This window comes from Rutilus rutilus, assembly GCF_951802725.1.
Source record: "Rutilus rutilus genome assembly, chromosome: 9".
Classification (NCBI taxonomy): domain Eukaryota; kingdom Metazoa; phylum Chordata; class Actinopteri; order Cypriniformes; family Leuciscidae; genus Rutilus; species Rutilus rutilus.
In genome coordinates this window covers 21,379,963-21,403,205 of record NC_140223.1, presented here as the reverse complement: position 1 = coordinate 21,403,205, position 23,243 = coordinate 21,379,963, and the positions used below count along the sequence as shown (strand labels likewise).

Sequence of the window (23,243 nt, the reverse complement as noted above, 5' to 3'; positions counted from 1 at the left end):
AGTATTTTTTTCAGTTGCACATTATTTTACACTCCTGCTCCCCTTGTACTGTACATACTATGTACTTATTTATCAATAACTGGGTAATAACTAGGTACTAACCTGAACCTACCCTTAAACCTAGCCTTAAAGGAACAGTTCACTTCAAAATGAAAATTCTGTCATGATTTACTCTCCCTCAAGTTGTTTCAAACCTGTATGAATTTCTTTCTTCTGCTGAACACAAAGGAAGATATTTTGAAGAATGTCGGTAACCGGACAGTTGATGGACCCCATTGACTTCCATAGTAGGGGGAAAAAATGCTATGGAAGTCAATGGGGTGCAGTGGGTATGGAAAGTATTCATACCCCCGGTAAATATGATCAAAAATGGCTGTAAAAAATAAATCTTTCATTCAAAAAATGTGATCTTTCATTCAAAAAAATGGCACAAATCTAACCTTTCATTGAAGTAAAAGAATTCAAATTGGGGGGGAAATCACATTATGAAATAAATGTTTTTCTCCAAAACACGTTGGCCATAATTATTCATACCCCTAGAATGTTTTATGAATAAAATATCTCTGAAGTATATTCCCATTAATATTTACCTTTTTATAGCACACCAGGGGGACTAGGAACATGAAATTGTCCAGCTATGACTTCGTTTCACAGGATTTTAAATATGAGGAAGCACAAAGGCCAAATCCCCTTAATCATCCATCACAATGAGTAAAACCAAAGAATATAGTTCTGATGTGCAGCAAAAGATTGTTGAGCTTCACAAAATAGAAAGTGGCTGTAAGAAAATATCTAAATAATTGAAAATCCCCATTTTGACCATCAGAGCAATAAGAAGTTCCAATCAACTAAAGATGTTACAAATCTGCCTGGAAGAGGACGTGTGTCTATATTATCTTAATGCACGGTGAGGAGGAAAGTTTGAGTGGCCAAAGACTCTCCAAGGATCACAGATGGAGAATTGCAGAGATTAGTTGAGTCTTGGGGGTCAGAAAACCTATTAAAAAAAAAATCAAACAACCCCTACATCCCCACTTGTGGTTTGGGAGGGTTTCAAGAAAAATGCTCCTCGCTCCTCCAAAAATAAACTCCAGCATATTCAGTTGTCAGACACGACTGGAACTTTAAATGGCACAGGGTTCTGTGGTCAGATGAAACAAAAAAAAAGAGCTTTTTAGCAGTAAACACGCTAGATGGGTTTGGTGCACACAAGGATAAAAAGTACCCCATGTGTACAATTTAATATACCATTGGATCTTTAATGTTGTGGGCCTATTTTTCTGCTGGAGGTCCTGGACTTCTTATTCAGATACATGGCATCGTGGATTCTATCAAATATCAACGGATAAAAAAATCCAAACCGGGCGGCTTCTGCTAGAAATCTTATAATGGGCCGTGGTTGGATCTTCCATCAGGACAACGATCCAAAACAAACATCAAAATCAACACAAAAATGTGTTGCGGAGCACAAAATGAAGCTTCTGCCATGAGCGTCCCAGTCCCCTGACCTGATGAGTGGAGTGAACTGAAGAGAAGACGCACCAACATGGATCTGGGAATCTGAAGGATCTGGAGAGATCCTGTATGGAGGAATGGTCTCTGATCTCTTGTCAGGTGTTCTCCAAACTCATCAGGCATTATAGGAGAAGACTCAGAGCTGTTATCTTGGCAAAAGGAGATTGCAAAAAGGTATTTACTATAAGGGTATGAATAATTGTGGCCAACGTGTTTTGAAGAAAAACATTTATTTCATAATGTGAAATATCCATACCAAAACTTTCCATACCCACTGTATATCAACTGTTTGGTTACCGACATTCTTCAAAATATCTTCTTGAAACAACTTGAGGGTGAGTAAATGATGACAGAATTTTTTTTTTTTTTCAAGTGAACTATTCCTTTAACCTATGTAGTTACCTTAAAGGGATACTCCACTTTTTTCGGAAATATGCTCATTTTACATCTCCCCCAGAGTTAAACAGATGAGTTTTACCGTTTTAGAATCCATTCAGCCGAACTCCGGGTCTGACGGTACCACTTTTAGCATAGCTTAGCACAGATCATTGATTCTGATGAGTCCAGTAGCATTTCTTTCAAAATGACCAAAGAGTTTCAATATTTTTCCTATTTAAAACTTGACTCTTCTGTAGTTAAACCGTGTACTAAGATCGACGGAAAATGAAAAGTTGCGATTTTCTAAGCCTATATGACTAGGAACTACTCTCATTCCGGCGTAATAATCAAGGAACTGTGCGGCTGTACCATGAGTGCAGCAGGCGTAATGATATGACGCAGCGCCTGAAAATAGGTCTAATAGGTTAGACAAACTTAGTCCCGGTCACGTTGGAAGAAGTTACCGAGCTGGGGACTATTTTCAGGCGCTGCGTCATATCATTACGCCTGCTGCACCCATGGTACAGCCACACAGTTCCTTGATTATTACGCTGGAATGAGAGTAGTTCCTAGCCATATAGGCTTAGAAAATCGCAACTTTTCATTTTCCGTCGATCTTAGTACACGGTTTAACCACAGAAGAGTCAAGTTTTAAATAGGAAAAATATTGAAACTCTTTGGTCATTTTGAAAGAAATGCTACTGGACTCATCAGAATCAATGATCTGTGCTAAGCTATGCTAAAAGTGGTACCGTCAGACCCGGAGTTCGGCTGAATGGATTCTAAAACGGTAAAACTCATCTGTTTAACTCTGGGGGAGTTGTAAAATGAGCTTATTTCCGAAAAAAGTGGAGTATCCCTTTAAAGGGCTATTAACCAGTACTTTCTACATGTAGCTTACTGTAAAATAAAACACAACCATTTTTTCAAAAAAATTTTGCTTTATGTTATTGGATTGTTGTAAGCAAAATGTGATGGTTAGCCCCTTTACCCTATAACACACAAGATAATTGCCTTTTGTTAAAGGTATAGCGGAGGATTTTCCCGAATTTTAGAAAAGAACCACCCTCTCCACTTCTTGAAAAAATGCACATGCGCAACACTACCTGCTCCCGAGAGGGAACGCCTATTAAACGTGTGCACGAGAGAGCATGCACAAGCTAATCATAGCTTACATTAACTTTTACTAGCAGTGATTTTAAATGGATTTCTCCAAATAGCATGCCAAACTTTACCTGTCAAGTAGAAACTTCGCGACTGAGGCATCAGTGGGAAGGCCAACCTGTGTTTTGAGCGCACGCCATCGTGTGCACGAGCACGTACAACGGCCTTACGTAAACATATCACCAGAATGATTGACACTTAGGAGGACCAATAGTCTTGATGATCCACCTGGAAAAATAAAATCCTCCGCTATACCTTTAATAAAATAATAAAAAGATTTGAAAGTAACAATTTTATTATTACCATATATAAGGTAAATTACAGTTAACTGTTTTTTCACTGCATTTTGAAATCATTTATTCATTAAAATTAATGAATATCCTTTTTCCAGTGTAGTTGTTGAAAATAATTAAACCAGTCAGCATTTGAATGTGGGCTAGTAGCCTACTGCCTTTAATCACTTTTATTTACAAAAATAATATTTACAAGTCATGTTGTAGCCTATATTGTACCTTTTGGATAATTAAAGGTGCTCTAAGCGATGTCACGTGTTTTTTAGGCCAAAACATTTTTTGTCACATACAGCAAACATCTCACTATCCACTAGCTGCCTGTCCCCTGAACACACTGTAAAAAAACCCCGATCTCTGTAGACAGCCCAGGCTCCACAAACAGCAACAAAAACAAACTGGCCCAGCCTGGACCCTGAAACATAACAAACAGTATTCCAGCCAATAACCGACAAGAATGATTTGGGGGTGGGGGTTGGGGGGTTAGTGCCTGCACTTTATTTGGGGGGGGGGGAGTGGCATGAAGAGGGAAGTTAGCAAATAACAAAGAATAGGGAAAAGGAGAAGAAACGCGCTAAGTCCCGAATTTACATCGGAAAAGCATTCAAAAGGTGGCGAGAACTCCGCCGGCAGAAGGGCTTCCAATCCGAAATTCCGGTGGCTCTGTTTTTGCTGGACAGGTGGGTAAATCCAGTTTGGTTTTTCTAAATGGTTCATGGCTGTGTTTTATTTGACAATACTTTGAACGTTAACAAGAAGTGACTTCACCCAACATCGCTTAGAGCACCTTTAAATAATTGTTCTCCATAAGAGACGAAGGCCAATCAACTCCGCCCAGTGTTCACCCAGTGCAACTCCTGTGTCTGTGCATCTCTAAAACACTGATGGTGCAGAGACGACACTCATCCCTCAGAGAAGAAGTGCAGGAATCCGCTCACCTGAATCGGGATTCACGGCAGATTTCTCAAAGCCTCTGAAGAACAAACACTGACCGCTGGAATTATCACGAATCACAGTTATCTCAGAATGAGAGGAGGAGACAAACCCGTCCGGACAAACGGAGGAGAGGAGACTCGGCGACCGAGTTACCCCGGAGACCAGAGGGTGAAACACGCCAAAAGAGCCACGAAGATCTGGGTGAAAGTGGCGATGGGTATCGCTTACTTTATGTGTGTTTCAGTCGCAGCTTTCTTCTTAGCCATCTACTATGTGCTCTTCTGGACACCAGGTGATTCAACGAACACCACGAAGACAACAAACCTCTTGTGCAATCAGGGATAGAGAGACGTACGTGCGGCGCTGGATTCACTCGAGCTGTTACAGCTATTTCTAATGCACTATGCAAACTGTCCCAACACAGCACATTTATCAGTGCGGATCACTGTTTATCACTATTTATCAGATATCCTTCCTCTGACTTTGCTTATTTAAAATGGACGACTGATAAACTTAAATTTTATTAATAACTTATTATATTATATTATTGTGATACATTTGACCTATATGGCACCTTATGTAAATGGTAGTAATAATAATACAAGATTTATTTTTGTGTTATGGTATTTTGTGCATAGTTTAATAGCAATAGGTTTTTGATATAGCTGTTTGCTTTAAAAGTCTGCATACACGTCATTGACGTTTGGCTTTAGAATTGAATAATTTCCTTATAAACACAGGAAAACGATATTAAAATGCTATAGTTAACTCATTAAGTTACTTTACAATATACAGTAAAAAATATAGCCTAATTTTACATAAACAGTACAATTATTCTGTAAAATATTGAAACGTGTATGCCTTTTAGAGGTAACTACATTTGAAGTCTATATTATATTATAACAACACAATACATTTACACTTTAACAGCTAAATATTATTACAAAATATTTGTAAAAACTAAGCACCTTATCATTTATGATGAAAAACAGAAAAAGGACTTTCCAGAATCCCTGCATGACACATCATATCTGATCCTATTTAGTTACATTTGTTAATATTTTTTGAGATTAGGATACATTTTGTTGTTCAGTTAATATTTTTATTTCTTTCTTTTTTTTTCTGTAGCCATAAACACTTCTGTATTCATCAATGTTTTCCTTTTTTTATATAATGGAATATAAACCTTTATTTATATTGGATGTTAATGTTTGTATTATAACTTCCATCCAGGAAATCTGGGCTGCTTACTTTTTTAAAATAATGTCTACGGATATTTCACTTTACAAGCTCTGGTTTCATTAGACTGTTGCTTTGTGTTTTTCACTAGCCAAACCAATACCTTTGTGGACTGCACTAACCAAAGTCACCAGAATTATTATTTTTCCTGCTTTGATTGTAAAAGTTGAATGAGTAAAGGTACGTTGAGGTCTGTTGCATTTGAGTGTTCATTATAGTTATAAGTTTATGAATGACTTGATAAATTGTGCGACTTGATTGTGCTCTGTTTCTCCAAATTAGATCTGATGGGATGTAATGATGCCAGCAAGGCATGACTGTATTTTACCACACAGTAAATCATAAATGGATTTATTATCTTCTTGCTCATGCCTCTTCCCATTTTAGTCTCTGTCAGTGTATCTTAGGTATGTGTGTATTTGCTTGATGAGTGAATCTACTGGAGACACTGTGTCTCTTCACTTGCTCAATAATTAAACTGAACTGAAAGTTGTCAAGACACATTTGTTCTCCCTCCGTTCATACTTCCAACAGAGGTATTGAGGCTAAATAAAGACTTGTAAAATGGGCCAAATATCACACTATGCTTTCAACACAACAGCTGCCAGTTGCAGCAAACTAACATTGAACATGTTTTCATCCGTAATTTACTGATTAAGGTAAATAGTCTAAAAAGATGTCTGGATGTTAGTTAGAATATTTCTGTAAACATGCAAGGGTGTTTTTCCTTGCTATTCTATTCGGGGGTGGGGAAATATGATTCTAGTTCTTGCTATTTACTTTGCATGTCAGCAATTTTGGACTGTAATATTTTACTCACAATTTGAATAGTTGGTCGATCTGACTCATTTGTCAAAACTATAAATGCTATTAACCATTCCCACAAAAGTTTAGATCTGTTTAACTCTTTGTGCTAAATTATACACATACTGTCAATGTACATGTTGCCCCATGTGTTTATTTAGAAAGGATTGGCATTCTGTAATTATCACAAAATCATCAAACCCTGGATCCAAAAAACACAAATTTCAATATGCAAACACTACTTAAGCATAATTCTTTATCCACCAGTCAGAAAATCATGTATAATAAGGGCCACATGTGTTTATTTGTTTGAGAACATCCAAACTAAAGTAGAAAATTCGAACTAAACTAAAGCGAATAACTAAAAAGGACAATGAGTGAAAATTATAAATGAAAACATTTCACTATAGTGTCTTCTACACATAATACTGCATTACTTTACATGAACTTGAATCACATTTATCTCAAGGTCAAGGAGGAACTGCAATTAGTGCCATGGCCATAGTCCACATTGTCATTTGTACAGAGGTGGACAAAGTACACAACTTCCTTACTTGAGTGAAAGTACAGGTCAAATATTATTCTGTTACAAGTAAAAGTTGTAAAGATACCCTATAGCCTCAAATCAATATCAAATTTATTTCTAGAACACAGTTCCAGTAGTGGGATTGAATGTGAGATTTAATAAGTGCACTCAATAACGTCCACAATGGTTTCGGACACCCAAATGGCTGCTCCCTCAAATAGTGCCCTATTTAATTATTTTTTGGGGCTTTTAGCATAAATATGCTATAGCCTTACTGTTATCTATAAGCTTGTGTGCTCCAAAACAATGACAAAATTCGTATTTAGAAGACCAAACCAAGACCAAGAAGATTAGTGAAAATGAAAATCAGGTTGATGTCAGAATCCAACGTCAGTCGGGTTCTGACGTCAACCCGACTTTCATTTCCAACCAAAATCCAACGTCAATCTGACGTTGAATGTTGACATCAAACCGCCGTCGGGTTCTGACGTCAATCCGATGTTGAATGTTGACATCAAACCGCCGTCGGGTTCTGACGTCAATCCGATGTTAATGTAGACGTCAAACCGCCGTCGGGTTCTGACGTCAATCCGATGTTGAATGTAGACGTCAAACCGCCGTCGGGTTCTGACGTCAATCCGATGTTAATGTAGACGTCAATCCGCCGTCGGGTTCTGACGTCAATCCGATGTTGAATGTAGACGTCAAACCGCCGTCGGGTTCTGGCGTCAATCCGATGTTGAATGTAGACGTCAAACCGCCGTCGGGTTCTGACGTCAATCCGATGTTGAATGTAGACGTCAAACCGGCGTCGGGTTCTGACGTCAATCCGATGTTGAATGTAGACGTCAAACCGCCGTCGGGTTCTGGCGTCAATCCGATGTTGAATGTAGACGTCAAACCGCCGTCGGGTTCTGACGTCAATCCGATGTTAATGTAGACGTCAAACCGCCGTCGGGTTCTGACGTCAATCCGATGTTAATGTAGACGTCAAACCGCCGTCGGGTTCTGACGTCAATCCGATGTTAATGTAGACGTCAAACCGCCGTCGGGTTCTGACGTCAATCCGATGTTAATGTAGACGTCAAACCGCCGTCGGGTTCTGACGTCAATCCGATGTTGAATGTAGACGTCAAACCGGCGTCGGGTTCTGACGTCAATCCGATGTTGAATGTAGACGTCAAACCGGCGTCGGGTTCTGACGTCAATCCGATGTTGAATGTAGACGTCAAACCGGCGTCGGGTTCTGGCGTCAATCCGATGTTGAATGTAGACGTCAAACCAGCGTCGGGTTCTGACGTCAACCCGACGAATTAGGTAACTAGGTAATTACAATTAGGTAAACAATTAGGCTATACATTCTCGCCTGAAAGACTCTTAAAACTACATTTCGTGACACAAGTCACACAACAACAGTAGTTCTGTCATGACAACTCATGGGAGAGATTGGCATGTCATTGTTATGACATCGTCATAATTATGACAACTCTTATAAAGATTGATTTTTATTATCTCATAGTTTAAACTTTTTATGTCAACTATCATTTCTGTCTCTTATAATTTCAACTTTTTCCTCATAATTTTGACTTTTATGTCATAATTAGGCTATGACTTTTAATCTTATAATAACTTTTTTTGTCATAATTCTGATTTTATTATGATTTACCAAAGTTTTTTTTTAATTATTATTATCTGGTAGAATTTGGCTTCCATATTCAGAAGTTGTGTTGAAGTTCTGACGTCAATCTGAGGTCAGTTCTGACGTCAACCCGACTTTCATTTCAACCCAAAATCCGACCTCTGTTTATGTGGCACATTTGTTGCCTGTCCTCAATTGTTTTCAGAATAATTAGTCGTCAAAAGCAGAGGAAGCCAGCGTGGTCATGCTTTGCGCCCATTTCCACAGCATTGTCCTGTGGGGAGATTAGCTTGGAGTCTTGTCAATGCTGGAAAGTAAGGAGGGTAATTCCTCTGCAGCCGGCTCTGGGCAGAGCTACAATGTGATACAGATCAGAGATTGTCAATCTTTCAGATGCCATGGACACCCAAATTATGATCATCCTCATGTGAGGGACCAACATCCAAAAAATGTATAGGCATTTATTTAGTTTCTAGTATAAAGGCCCAATTTTTATTGTAAAAAATATATATATTATAACTATGTCTAAATATTATTTATTATTTTCTTTACATTTTATTTCTACACGGTTTTTCTCTGAACATTTCCAGGGACCCCTAGCATTCCCTGACTGCTGGGTTACCAAAAATGTTCACGGACCCCCTCCAGCGGAGTACGCCAGAGCCGAAGCCTGAGCCCAACATCATCCCGGAGCCTGAGCCCGAAAAAATGTCTGACCAGGTGTGTGCGCCAGCAACATTGTTTCTGAGGGTATGCTGGTGGAATATGAGGGGATGAAATGGAGCCCTGTCCCTTTGACTATGGCGGACGTGGATGCGCTGAACTCAGCACCCCTAATATTGTTTGAGGAGATGGGGGAGGATAATTGCTCCATGTCTGTTTCGTCGCCCAACACCGAGTTATTGAAGTCTTTGATTTCCCCGCCCTGCACTCCCTCCTCCTCTGCCTGTTCTGTGTCGGCCAGATGAGGCCGTTTTTAGACTGCTTGTGTGTCCAGTATCGGCCAGGATTCAGGGAGGCCATATATTAACCTTCTGCCTGCACTGCCCAGTCCTTCAGCCCTGTCTTCATAACCCCCTCAGCTTTTCGTCTCCTCCTGCCATCGTGGATCCGCCTAAACAATTAGGTTGTAAACTACATTCTCGCCTGAAAGACTCTTAAAACTACATTTCGTGACACAACAGAAGTTCTGTCATGACAACAGATTGGCATGTCATTGTTATGACATTGTCATAATTATGACAACTTTTATAAAGATTGATTTTTATTATCTCATAGTTTAAACTTTTATGTCAACTATAATTTCTGTCTCTTATAATTTCAACTTTTTACTCATAATTTTGACTTTTAGGCTATGACTATTAATCTTGTAATGACTTCGAATCCCATAACTTTTTATGTCATAATTCTTACTTTATTATGATTTACCAAAGGTTTTTATTTATTTATTTTTTCTGGTGGAATTTGGCTTCCATATTCAGAAGTTGTGTAGAAATGCAGCAATCAATTTGCTAATGCCTTCTTGAATCCACAAGAGGGCAATGTAATACCACTGAATCTGGGATTATTGTCTGGGATTCAGTGGGTTTCAAAAAGACAATAAGGTGTAGAAATTAACTGCATATATTTAACTTTCTTTATAATGATTCTGATATAAAAGTAATCTAGGAGAACATAATGTAGTATTTTAATAGGTCCCCCAATAGGAAATCAATATATGACACTCAAAGCAAACCTACTGAAAATGCATTCATCAATCCACACAACACAATATTCATTTAATTCACAATGTTATATCAATATTGTTTGCATATTTCATAATAACCATCTTCAGACTTCTGTCATAATTAATTTGACTTAAAAGTACAAAAAAGCACTTGACCCCAGCAAAAGTCAAATATTCAGCTTTTTATTATTAGGCCTACCTGAATAAAACTTAGGAATTACCAATAAATAAATTCATAGTTCAAATAAATTCACAGTAAGCAAATAGCTACGTCTGTTTGGTTAATATTAACAGAAATTCTAATAAGAAAGAAAGATTTTTTGGAGATTTTTCTTTAGGGTTGGTCTTCAGATAGCCTGCAGATCTGTCTCTGGGTCTCTGTGTTGGCGGTGTGTCCCAAATACATGTGATGTGGTGCAAACATAATTCTGATTACATTTTGCAAACAGATGAAAAGAATTCTTCTCTGATTTAGGAACATGTACATGGCTAGGCAGCTTCCTTTCACTTGAAAGGCTTGGATTGCGCCTTTCCATTCTTTCAAGTCCAAGGAAGTTCTCATTTCCCTCCTCCAGGAAGCAATGGTTTCGCACAATTTGGTCTGAATAGCATCTCTTCTGCTGTTGAAGAAAGAATTTCAGCTGCATCCTCAACATCCTCATCCGGGACAAGCAGATTAATCTGGGATTCGTTGGCAAAGCGAGTGCAGTTAATGAACATTTTAGGGGTCATCCATCTCCAAAAGCTGCTATTTGTGTTCAGGATTGAATCAAAGTGACATGATGGTCCATTTTTCATACAGGCAGGGAAAAATCTAGCCTTTGATGCGAAAACTGAGTTTTTAGTGACATGGTCAGGGATAGCCAGCTGGGAAAGATGCCGCCGGTACATTTTCTGTGTCCTTTGAGCCGTTTCTCTTCATCATGTTCCAGTGCATTAGTGCATATGTTCAGTCATAAACAAATTACACACACTTTGTTTGCACAGTAAAGGCCCGAGTCCACTGGGAAAAGCACCATGTAGAGTTTTAGGCCTGTTTTCTGGGTGCCAACTAGTGTTTCCATTCTAGCCTGAAAGTGTGAAATCTTCATGTTTGTCTTTTATCTCCTGTCATCTCGACGCTTTCAACAGGAATTTAACCACTTTACCGTGGTGTTCTTGAGCGGCATAATCGAGTGGGCGTCTGCCCCCGTTGTCAGGGGTGTCTGTTTGAGCACCGTTGAGTAGCAGAGGCCGAACAGCATCCAGTTGTCCATGCTGACTCGCCAGGCTCAGGGCCCGACTCGTCCCGTCGCTCTACACCCGCCCCGCGCCCCGCACCCCGCACCCCAAAGAGCAGCTGCATGAAACAAGCTCTCGCGCTGTGCTGGGTCAGTTCAATGGAACACATTAACAGAGTGCGCACGTTTACACCTTCAATCTCCACACACGTGTTTACCACGTCATCTCCCAAGGCCACGAGGATGAAATGGGCAAGTAAGTTGGACGTTCCCTTCCCTCAGGGCCGGCCCGCGGCATAGGCGGTATAGGCAAATGCTAAGGGCGCCACTCATCCATAGGGGCGCCAGAATGAGTGAACGAGTGAATTTTTTTTTTTTTTACATATTTTTTTTTTATAATAGGCTACTATTTTAAAACCATTAATTCGAAATACTACCAAATAAAGCAAAAAAAAAAAAAAAAAAAAAAAGTCTGCGATAGATACAGTGCCAAAAAGAAGAGAAGAGGATAAAGACAGAGGTAAAGTGATGTAGTGAATGAACAATTTATTGCATAGGAGTAAGATACTATAATTTCATGGCAGTTATTTTTACCTTAAAGGGATAGTTCACTTTGAAATTAATTTTGGATATGTTTTAGCTTACCTCAAGGGCATCCAAGATGTAGGTGTCTTTGTTTCCGCAGTAGTTTCAATTTTTATATTTTTAGGTCAAACCGTTCTTGTCTGTCAGTCATATAATGCAGGTCTATGGTCACTGGCTCAAAACACAAGCACAGAGTCCAAATTAAAACAATTCCCCATCGTCCAAATGAAACAATTCCCCATCATAAGTACACATTGATGGCCTAAGACACGAAACGAGCGGTTTGTGTGAGAAAACGAACAGTATTTATATCGTTGTTATCTCTTGAAAACAGCACACGTCCAAATGATCTGACGGCGCGGGCGGGTATAGATATATACATAGATGTCACCTTGGCTACTGCAGTTCATTGGAACGAAACCGTAGTCAAGCGACATCTAGTGTATACATCTATACCCGCCCGCTGGCGGGTATAGATGTATACACTAGATGTCGCCTTCGCTACTGCAGTTCATTGGAACGAAACCGTAGCCAAGGCGACATCTATGTATATATCTATACCCGCCCGCGCCGTCAGATCATTTGGACGTGTGCTGTTTTCAAGAGATAACAACGATATAAATACTGTTCGTTTTCTCACACAAACCGCTCGTTTCGTGTCTTAGGCCATCAATGTGTACTTATGATGGGGAATTGTTTCATTTGGACGATGGGGAATTGTTTTAATTTGGACTCTGTGCTTGTGTTTTGAGCCAGTGACCATAGACCTGCATTATATGACTGACAGACAAGAACGGTTTGACCTAAAAATATCAAAATTGAAACTACTGCGGAAACAAAGACACCTACATCTTGGATGCCCTTGAGGTAAGCTAAAACATATCAAAAATTAATTTCAAAGTGAACTATCCCTTTAAACTTAATGTTAGCAGTTGAGTTCTGAGTCCCCAGACTGTGATTTTGTAACAATCATGTCAGTTTTAAGACGCATTTTTTATTATCACTTTTTTATTAATGTTTTACTCTACAGTTGTGCAGTTTTGGGGGGATACAGTACAGGTCAAAAGTTTGGAAACATTACTATTTTTAATGTTTTTGAAAGAAGTTTCTTCTGCTCATCAAGCCTGCATTTATTTGATCAAAAATACAGAAAAAAAATTAATATTGTGATATATTATTACAATTTAAAATAATTTGTTTTCAATTTATTGTACTTTAAATTATCATTTATTTCTGTGATGCAAAGCTGAATTTTCAGCATCATTACTCCATTCTTCAGTGTCACATGTGACATCCGGTCTATCACATGATCCTTTAGAAATCCTTCTAATATGATGATTTATTATGAGTGTTGGAAACAGTTCTGCTGTAATGTGTGTGTGTGTGTGTATATATATATATATATATATGCTAAATCATGAACACAATGACAGGGTGAAATGGGCTGTGATGCATGGGGCGCCAGGTAAAATCTTGCCTAGGGCAGCAAATTGGTCAGGGCCGGCCCGGCTTCCCTCATAGCCTGCAGAAATATCCCAGCTCCGTTCCATAGCTCAGGGTGGTCTCCTGAATGCATGTTATTAATACAATCAAATATATTCATATCTGTGTGCCACCCTTATGTATTATGGGGTTGAGTCTTTCTGGGCTTTTGAATTGTCTGTGTGCTTAATTACGAATTGATTTGTGAGACCTCAGGCGAGTCTCTCTCTCTGCCCCTCCCTGCCCTGATTTCCTCTTTCCATAAACAGCTCGATATTACGCTCAGTAGTTTGTTCTGTTCATATGTCCCATATTTCATGTGCTCTGATTCTCATCTCTTCAGGTGCGCTGTCTTCTGTCTGTGGCTGAGACTCACCGCTTGAGTGAGGTTGGCCATGTTTCCATGGTGACAGGGTATCTGACGTGAGCAAACGAGGGCAGCTGTGAACTATTATAGCAGATTGCCCTCTGTAATAGCCTATATATTACAAATCTATTTAATACGATTTTATTAACTTTTCCAGACTAAATTCAAACACATTTATAAATATTTTTTTATGGAATATTTTCATTTCTAAAGAAATTTCTGTTATGTTCTGTTATAACTTCATGGACCATTTGCATTTAAATGATGAGTTTATATATATTTGTATATAGTGAAATGTCACCATAGGCTGCCATTCAAATTCAATTGTTGATATCAGCCGGAGACGGTGGTGTCCAAGCCAGAGACGTTGGTGTCTGTGCCGGAGACGCTGGTGTCCGTGCCGGATAACGGTGGTGTCTGTGCCTCTGGTGTCGGTTCCGGAGACGTTGGTGTCCGTGCTGGAGACAAGCATCTGCAGAAGAGCATCTCTGAATGCATGTGATGGTGTGAGGGTATTTTCTTAGCACACTTTGGGCCCTTTAGTACCAAGTGAGCATTGTTTAAATGCCACAGGAGTATTGTTGCTGACCATGTCCATCCCTATTATGACCACAGTGCACCCATCTTCTGATGGATACTTCCAGCAGGATAATGCACAATGTCACAAAGCTCAAATCATCTCAGATCATCAGTTCACTACACTCAAATGTCCTCTAATAAAGTGGCTGTTGAGTGTGTGTGTATGTGTATGCATATATAATAGTTAACATCTAATAATGAAGAAATGAAATAGAACTAATAAAATAAACAGAAAATGAAAAGAATAATGAAGAAAATTGGTTGCTGTCCGGTTCTGCCATTTCTTTCTGTTCTGTTAAATAGAAATCTTTGTGGAGAAAAGACAGCAGTCAATTATCACATCCACAAAAGACAATGATGGCACCCATAGTTTATCTGCACTATTGTGTTTGTTGCTTTTTATTACCATTTTTTATTATAAACTACATGCTTTATTTTTTTTTTTTTTTTGAACAGACAATTTGTTTTAAATGTTGAAAAACACTTATTTGAACACAGATTTTACAAGTCTTGTGCAATTATGGAGCTAAATGGAGCTGGAAAATATGTACTGGATTAGTAAAAAGCATTCATATGCATATGGAATGGGTTGACAAGCAAACTACCCAATTAAACTCCTGTTCTGGCTCAATTTATCCCTTGCTTGAACAACAAGAAAACTGCTTCAGGCCATGCCCCATTCCAGGAGTTTAAGTGTACCTTAAATTATTGACAGTTTTACTGAAATGTCTTCTCATTTCTTTCAGCTCTCCTGATGTATTTGAGCCCCCAGTGAAGCCATTACCACCAGGGGCACCAAACTGGGCTCTAAGACTGCGTGGGTGTGAGGTTTGTCCAGTAGAAAATGGATAAATTGAGTTTTTTTTTTTTGGGACAAAACTTTCACTTATAATTTTTTTAATTATAACTTAAAAAAGTAGTGTAATATGCATGGAAATAGCCTAAATGCATTGTACTTTTTCTATTGTGCGTATAGCCCTCTGTCAAACAGATCCATTTACAGCAACACAATCTGATGATGTCAAGCTAATGTGGCTTGGTGAATCTTTTTTCTGTGTGATTGTTTCACGAGGAACAGAAGATCGGAGAATCGTACCGTGGTTACTGTAACACAGAGACAGAGCTTGAGGCCGTTCTGCTTCTACACAAGCAGCAGACTCACGGTGTGTTTGGCACCCGCCAATCACCCTCACCGGCTAAACCTGCCACCAGACTCATGTGGAAATCACAGTATGTGCCCTACGATGACATTCCCTTTGTTAATGCAAGTAATATGGCCCTTTTTGCCTGTGGGATCTGTGGTATGACTTTATGTGAGATACCCTTATTTAATTCTTAAAGCTGTTTAGTCATGTAGAGGATATGTTATTTTAATGCCTGAACTGTGTTTTGACTAATATTGGAATTTTAATCGATGTCTGTAAATTTGGGGGCATCTGAATGCTAGTGGTATATTGGCACACAAAATTAGCAAATGAAACTGGAGGTGTCTCCATCGCAAACCGCTGATCCAGCGGCCTCTTCCTCTCCAGCAGCTAACAACATCGAGCCTCTATCCTCAAACAGGGGACGCCGGCCCTCTAGATCTTCTCCGCATACTCCGAGACGCCGAAGACTCCCCTCACCACCGCCAGCGAGGAACTCATCATCTTCCTCATCGTCTTCCTCCGCGCCTTCACACCTTTCAGTGCCCCCAAACATCCCTCCCATAGGGAAGTGGACAGTTAAGGGGCTGAGACAAGCCTTAATTAATTCAGATGCAAATTTTTCCCGCAGGATGAAAAAAGCAGAGTTGTTTGATTTATATGTCACCTTACAATCTTCTCACCCTTCTGTTTCAGCTCCAATCCCATCGGCTCGACGAGCAAGGCCCGCCGGGCCCCGATCGCTCGTCCCGCAGCGTCTACACCTTCCTCACCCGCAGCGCCGGGCCCCGCCCCCGCGCCACGTCATCGCAGACCTTCCGCTAGCCTGGGCCGCGCCCCGGATCCAGTCGCGGAAGGGAGCCAAACTTTTCCGGGTCAATTCCTCTCCTCAGCCCCTCCCACCGTGGTACCTCACGCTCCAGATCTCTGCAATTCTACTTTCACACAAGATCCCCAAATGTTTTTCTTCCCTTCTACTTCTTTCAGTTTTCCTCCTTCCCAAGCGCCAGGTACTCACCCTAACGTGAGGATGCCTCCGTTAGCTGGTCAATCGCTGGCGCATTTCCTTCCCCTTCCCCTTCCACACTATGCTCTTCCTATTCCTCCTCCTTCTATCCCGAGGGCCGATCTCTGCGCGAGGATGCCTCCGCAATCGGCCACAGCCCCGACTTTTCCTCCCTTTAACCCACTCCAAGTGCGCTCTCCTTTCTCTCTCTTCTCAGCCACTCCTCAACCAGCCCCTCCGAATGCAGTTGCCGCAGAACCTCCTCCAGTGACGAACAACATCAGAGCCCAAATCCTCGCAGAAATTCAGGATGCTGGCACCAGATGCAGACCCCACTCCAACCCCAGTACCTCCTTATTCTCAGCTGATCTTCCCATAAACCATCCGCTAAAATCCCTCCTGGACACGTCCATTGATTCCATCCTCCAAGCAGTTTCTCCCAGAACCCTGCAAACATATTACACCGCGTGGAAATCGTTCAAGTCATTCCACCTCTCTCACAACCTGCCGTTTCCCGAATTCTCTCTTCTAACCGTTTCTTCGTTCATATCGCACCTTAATTCAGTTAAAGGTCTCCAAGCCGGATCCATAAAAAGCTATCTAAGCGGCATTCAATTCTTCCATAAATTAATCCACGGTAAACCTGCACCTGCAATTAATAACTCCCAAACGTCCCTTCTAATTAAGGGAATCCAAAGAACCCACCCCACTCGCCCAGACACCAGACAACCAATCACAATTGATATACTCACCAGATGCATTTCATCACTCCGTCTTGGATACCACTCCACCAACACCGCCTATACATTAGAAGCTATGTTCATCCTAGCATTCTTCGGTTTCCTCCGCTGCTCCGAACTGACCATCACTTCCTTATTCGACCCAAACATTCATCCTACAATTTCAGACCTACAGATCGTAGACCATGAAACCATATCATTTTTCATTAAACAAAGTAAAACCGACAGAGCTAAAAAAGGTCACTTTGTTTATATTTTCAATTTACAAACTCCCATCCAACCGTACCATGCTCTTTTTAACTACCTGCAGTACAAACGTTCCAGGGGTCTCATTTATAAAGCGTGCGTACGCACAAAACGGGGCTGGAAACGTACGTACGCCAGTTCCCACGCAAAGGTTGTGATCTATAAAAAACAAACTTGACGGGAGAATGTGCGCACCTTTAAGCAAACTTTGAGCCGTGCGTACGCACATTCTGGAGACAAAGGGAATTGGCGACACCGATGGTGAGCTGGAGTTAAGTGTCTTTTTGGTCACTTTTAGACAAAATCTGAAGAAAATTAAACATATACAGAAAGAAAATACAAATATAATTTCACTCACCAAGCCTATCATTTGAAGCAAATATCCATCCCTTCTTAAATGTCCGCGGCAGCGAGCGCGTTGGGCCGTTTAGTGAAACTGACGCAAATAACAGTTTAAATAAATAAAATAATGATTTAAACTATGTTTTACTTCTGATATAAACATTTAGATTAAATATGCAATTCAAATGAATGGAGTTACACACTTAAACATGAAATCATTACTGAGAAGTTACAACATTTTTATATTCAAATTCAATCAATAGAAATATTTGTTGTGGATGCGATTGTTTTTGAACACTTTTCCTGTGGCGTGCTTTAATGTTTTAACCACAGAGATAATTGCTTATCATGATAATACCAGATTGTCTGAGAAAATAGTTTCGTGCAAATAATGCCCAAGGCCTATCTGTTTCCATTAAAAAAATCAATTAAAAATACAATTCGGCCAATGGAAAAGATTGAGAAAAACTTTCTCTGAAATGTATTTTACACTATTTGATTTAAGTAGGCTATTCAAAAACAAGGCAAGGATAGACAACTACTTGATTTTTATTAATGTAATGTGTCTTGTACCGTTAAATGTTATCACGTGGATGAATAATCATATGCAAATGATATGAAGATGAGGATCTGCATAGTAAAACTAGGCGTTGTAAGCTCCATATATGGTTATTTCGGGGAGGAGACGCATGTGCGCACAATCTTCTGCTGACTGGGATTTATAAAGTGAATTCTGCGCAGGTTCTGGCGTACGAATGGTTTTATAAATCCGAATATTTTTTTGCGTACGCCATTTTTGGCTTTCGGGCGCACGTAAACTTTTAGTAAGGTTCCTACGCACAGTTTTATAAATGAGACCCCAGGTCCAAATCCCCACTCGACCCACTCTTCACTAACGAGTCCAATCATCCAGCTACGAGATTTTGGTTCCAAAAGCACCTCAAAGCAGTCCTCATCAAATCCGGCGTCACAGCAGATAATTTCTCTAGCCACTCATTCCGTATCGGAGCAGCTACCACAGCCGCACAAAAAGGTCTCTCCCATCAACAAATTCAAACCCTCGGTCGCTGGTCATCTGAAGCTTTCAAAACTTATATTAGATCCAGCCGCTTCCACATCAGAAACGCTCACCAAGCCCTAACTAATTAGATCATTCATTTCCATCACCTGCAACGTCACATCCTTCGTCACTTTCCGCACCGATACCTGTACAAACCCACTTTCCGAATCTATTTGCTCGCCGTATTTACACTCGCTTCAATAATTCTAGAGCATTTTTACAAACTATTGCAGGCTCCCCCGTTCGCACGCAGTGACGGCTCCCCGTTCGTGGGCCGGGCTCAGTCCCCCTTCCGAAGCGCCGTTCGAGCCCTCCCGTTCGAATTGCAGTGAGAGCCTGCCTGTCTTAGTCGTCGCCGGACGGCCGCGCTCGTGTCGCTAGGTGGGCTCCCCATTCGTCGGGCCGCGAAGGGTCTATTCCCGTGCCCCAGCCCCGTCGAAGCGCTGGTCGAGCCCTCCCGACCGAGTCCAGCGGGCGCCCTCCGTTCAACCTGGCGAGGCTTACCCGTCCGATGCCGTGAGCATATAAGTTCCCGTCGGATGCTGCGAGAGCCCTCCTGGGTGAACGGTTAAACTCGTTCACAAATTCACGCTCGCATAATTCTTGCGTCATCGAGCTGTCAGTTCAACTGCGGAACGGGCTCATCCGTCCGATGCCGTGAGCATCCAAGTTCCCGTCGGACGTTGCGAGAGCCTTCCCAGTCGAATAGGCAAGCTCGTTCCTTGGTAAATACATACCCTTCACATTTTGGGGAGATAAATTCTACGCTCGCTGTCCTGCGTTCATCTGGCCTTTTTGGGGGGAGTACTCTGGGGTCGGGCCGAATTCCGAGCTCGGAGCCCTCCCCCCGGACAGCAAGCCAAATACGCATTATAATATTACATCAGATTTCATTAACATGTGAACTCGTGAAATGAAGTTTTATGTAACAAAGTTCGGGAGGAGCATGTTCAGGTAATCATCCAATCAGCACAAGAAGAAGCCAGTATAAATAAAGCCTTCCCTTACCTCCTGTCTCATGACAAATTTCTCAGCATCCCGCCACCACCCCATCACCTCACATTCAGATGGGTCTGCTCATAGATACCTATGATCTATACATTCATAGGGGGGAGTACTCTGGGGTCGGGCCGAATTCCGAGCTCGGAGCCCTCCCCCCGGACAGCAAGCCAAATACGCATTATAATATTACATCAGATTTCATTAACATGTGAACTCGTGAACCAGGTTTACACTGTAAGCAGCTCAGGTATGACTCATATGGTTTCAAATCTCTTTGTTTTATTTGCTGGAAAACTATTTACCGTTGCTTTGTGAACGCCCTGGCAGGAGGTTTGTAGGACATGAGATGTTCCAGAACCACATCCATGAGGCTCAGAAAGCTCTTCAGCTGACGGCGGGACCACTGGCTACCTCAGATACAGAGGTGTGAACAGAAAACATGTTTGTAAAGCATTAGATTGGTGAGCACAAATATGCCAACCATTTTCTGTAGTAAGCATTTATTTTTATGTTTTTGTTGTTGTTGTTGCAGTGGAAAGCAGAGGCTAATAACCTGCTTCCAGAGACTTTGACCCTGACTCCTGCTACTGTGGATGGTAAAATACTGTTGAAATATTGTTTGAAATTCGACATACATTATTAAAACAATAAGTGTTTAATGACTTGAGGCTGGAATACACTACAGAATCTTTGCCCAGTTTTTTGTCATAGTAGCTCAGTGGGTAGCACTGTCACCTCACAGCGAAAAGATCTCCGGTTCGAGTCCCGGCTGAGCCAGGAGCCCTGTCTGTGTGGAGTTTGCATGTTCTCCATGTGTCTGCGTATCCTCAGTCATTCAGTGTTTGATACCCAGTTTTTCCACCAGCGTGTGTATGATGCCTAGAGTTTTAACATCTGTTCAGAAGTTGTGTAGTGTATTCCAGCCTTTAACATCTTGTAATCATTCAATACAATTTAGAGAGTAGAGGAAAGGTCCTGCCTCAAAAAGAAAGCACATACCTGTAGTCAAAGTATAAGCATTGTTTACCCTGCCACAGAATATAGTGTACTGCTGTTATATTGACAGTGTCCTCTCAGAAGGAAGGACTCTTGGAAGAGTGACACTCTTTCTCCAGAGGCTGTGCAGCTCTTCAGCTCTCTCACCTCACTGCAGCCCAAGATCTTTGCACATCTCCAGGTGACCCTGTTCTGAAATGATCATTTTTTATATGGATCTATTCATTTTAAGTTTTTAATTTCTGAATAAATGTAAAAATTTTCAGGGTGATCAACTGTTCTGAAAGTATAATTGAAGAAACAAAACAAAAAAACATTAAATTAAATGCTTGGAAACCTTATTACGTAATTTTTGTATACATTTTGGTTTTTAACTTTTTTTAATGTTCCTATTAACTTATTAAAACGTTATTTCAAAGCTTTCAAAACCTCTAGTTTTAAACATTTTAAAAACTTTTGTTGGTTAATGCGAACCTTAAGGGAACATTCAATTTTATAATTTTGCAAACATTATGTGAAGGTTACTTTTGAATGTTCTCTGAACAGTCTGAAACAAGTTGTAACATTTAAAAAAAATGTTAGATAAACATCCAACTAAAATATTCAGTTATTTCAGAACATTATTTAAAAACATATAACTTTGAACAAATGTTCTATTAACGTTAATGGAAGAATGTTTGTTCATAAAAACTTGCCTGGCTTCATTTGTGAGAATGTTCTCTGTTGCCTGGGACAAAGCTGGTTGGCAAACTTATCCTTTAAGAGTGCTCTCCTCTTGTCCGATAGGCCATCCAGATACAGCCTGCCTTGTATCCAGTTGAAGACACTGCCCAACCTACACCCCCACCACCACCAGAAGCCCCAGAGCTATCCAGTCCTGCACCTCCACAGCCTGTTCTGCTGAGTCCGTCCCAGTTCCTCCAGTCAAGTGGCAGTGTATGGGATCAAAATCCTGCCTAAAGTATTGCGTGAATCAAAAATTTAAAAACACATGTAAAAATATATTGCACAAACTGAAAAAAATAATGCAAAATGATCAGAACAGCAAACAACGTGGTCACGGATGAAAATATAATAAGCGTGAATCAAGAAATAACAAGCATGAATAAAAACTTTAAACGCATTAAAAGTTATTTTGCACAAAACTTAAACTTATGGTCATGCTTTCTTAAAAAGTATGTTTTCCTTGGTTTTATTACTCTGTACTTTGTGCTCTCTTGCATTTTCTGCTCATATTTTACTATTTTGTACGCTTGTGCTGTTTTTCTCTTTGCTCTTCTTTCTATGTTCTGCACTTGCTTTCCCAAATGTTGCGGTTCGAGCTTCATGTAAATTAGGGCGGGCTTAAGTGTCACCATTGGTCCACTAGTTCTAGATTGACAGCTACTCCTCTAGCCAATCAATCGAAGAGGGGAGTTGACTTCACACCAATGTTTATTCGAGCCTCGAGCGAGTTATTCGTTCAAACTTCTCGTTCAAATTGGCAATTCTTTGATGAAACACTGTAGCTTTACTGCTTTAAAGTCTTTGTAAAGTTAAATTAAACTGTCGTCTTCCCCTGTATAAGTAAGCATATTCATGCTTGTTATTTCTTGATTCACGCTTATATTTTGATCCGTGACCACGTTGTTTGCTATTCTGATCATTTTGTTTGCTATTCTGATCAGTTTGTGCAATATGTTTTAAAATTTTTGATTCACGCTTATTATTTTTTGATCCGTGGCTGCAATACTTTAGGCGGGAAATTGATCCCATAGCAGTGCTGGTGAAAGCATATCTCTGTGTGACCCCCCGACCCTGCTCGGCATGAGCCAGCTGGTGAGTGTGACCTCGGTGACTAATGCCGGAGCTGAAGGTGGCATCACACAGATCTTGTTGGAGGACGGACAGTCCATTCCAGTCCAGATTGTGGACCCTGCAAGCATAGGTAAGTACATGGCACCACAGAAATAAATAAAAAAATCTAAATTTAACCAATTAGAATCATGAAAATAACATACAAACCTGTTGTTTGTTCTTACTGTTCAGCTTTGACTCTCTCAGCAGACGACACTTCAGTTAAATAGGAGAGTGGGAAATCTATGGATGTGTCAGCAGTCAGAAATACAACAACGAGAAAAGAAAACAAATGTCCATTTCTGTGACAACAGCGATTGACGATTGAGCTCTTTGACCAATAGAGGACTGATTCATTGTTTCAAGTACAGTATTATGATAACATGAACTCATGCAATATTGATTTGTATTATTATTTGT

General features: G+C 40.5%; 1 pseudogene across 1 annotated transcript; it reads left to right on the top strand.

The window, feature by feature from the left end:
• Positions 1 to 9,118: 9,118 nt before the first annotated feature.
• LOC311297345 (calcium-responsive transcription factor-like) lies at positions 9,119 to 23,243 on the top strand (annotated as a pseudogene). The gene is made up of 16 exons: positions 9,119 to 9,211; positions 13,848 to 13,910; positions 14,209 to 14,320; positions 14,754 to 14,837; positions 15,166 to 15,278; positions 15,529 to 15,714; positions 16,035 to 16,173; positions 16,292 to 16,502; positions 16,819 to 16,947; positions 20,319 to 20,415; positions 20,524 to 20,587; positions 21,058 to 21,168; positions 21,774 to 21,923; positions 22,512 to 22,516; positions 22,745 to 22,914; positions 23,016 to 23,243. The product of its transcript is annotated as a calcium-responsive transcription factor-like (transcript).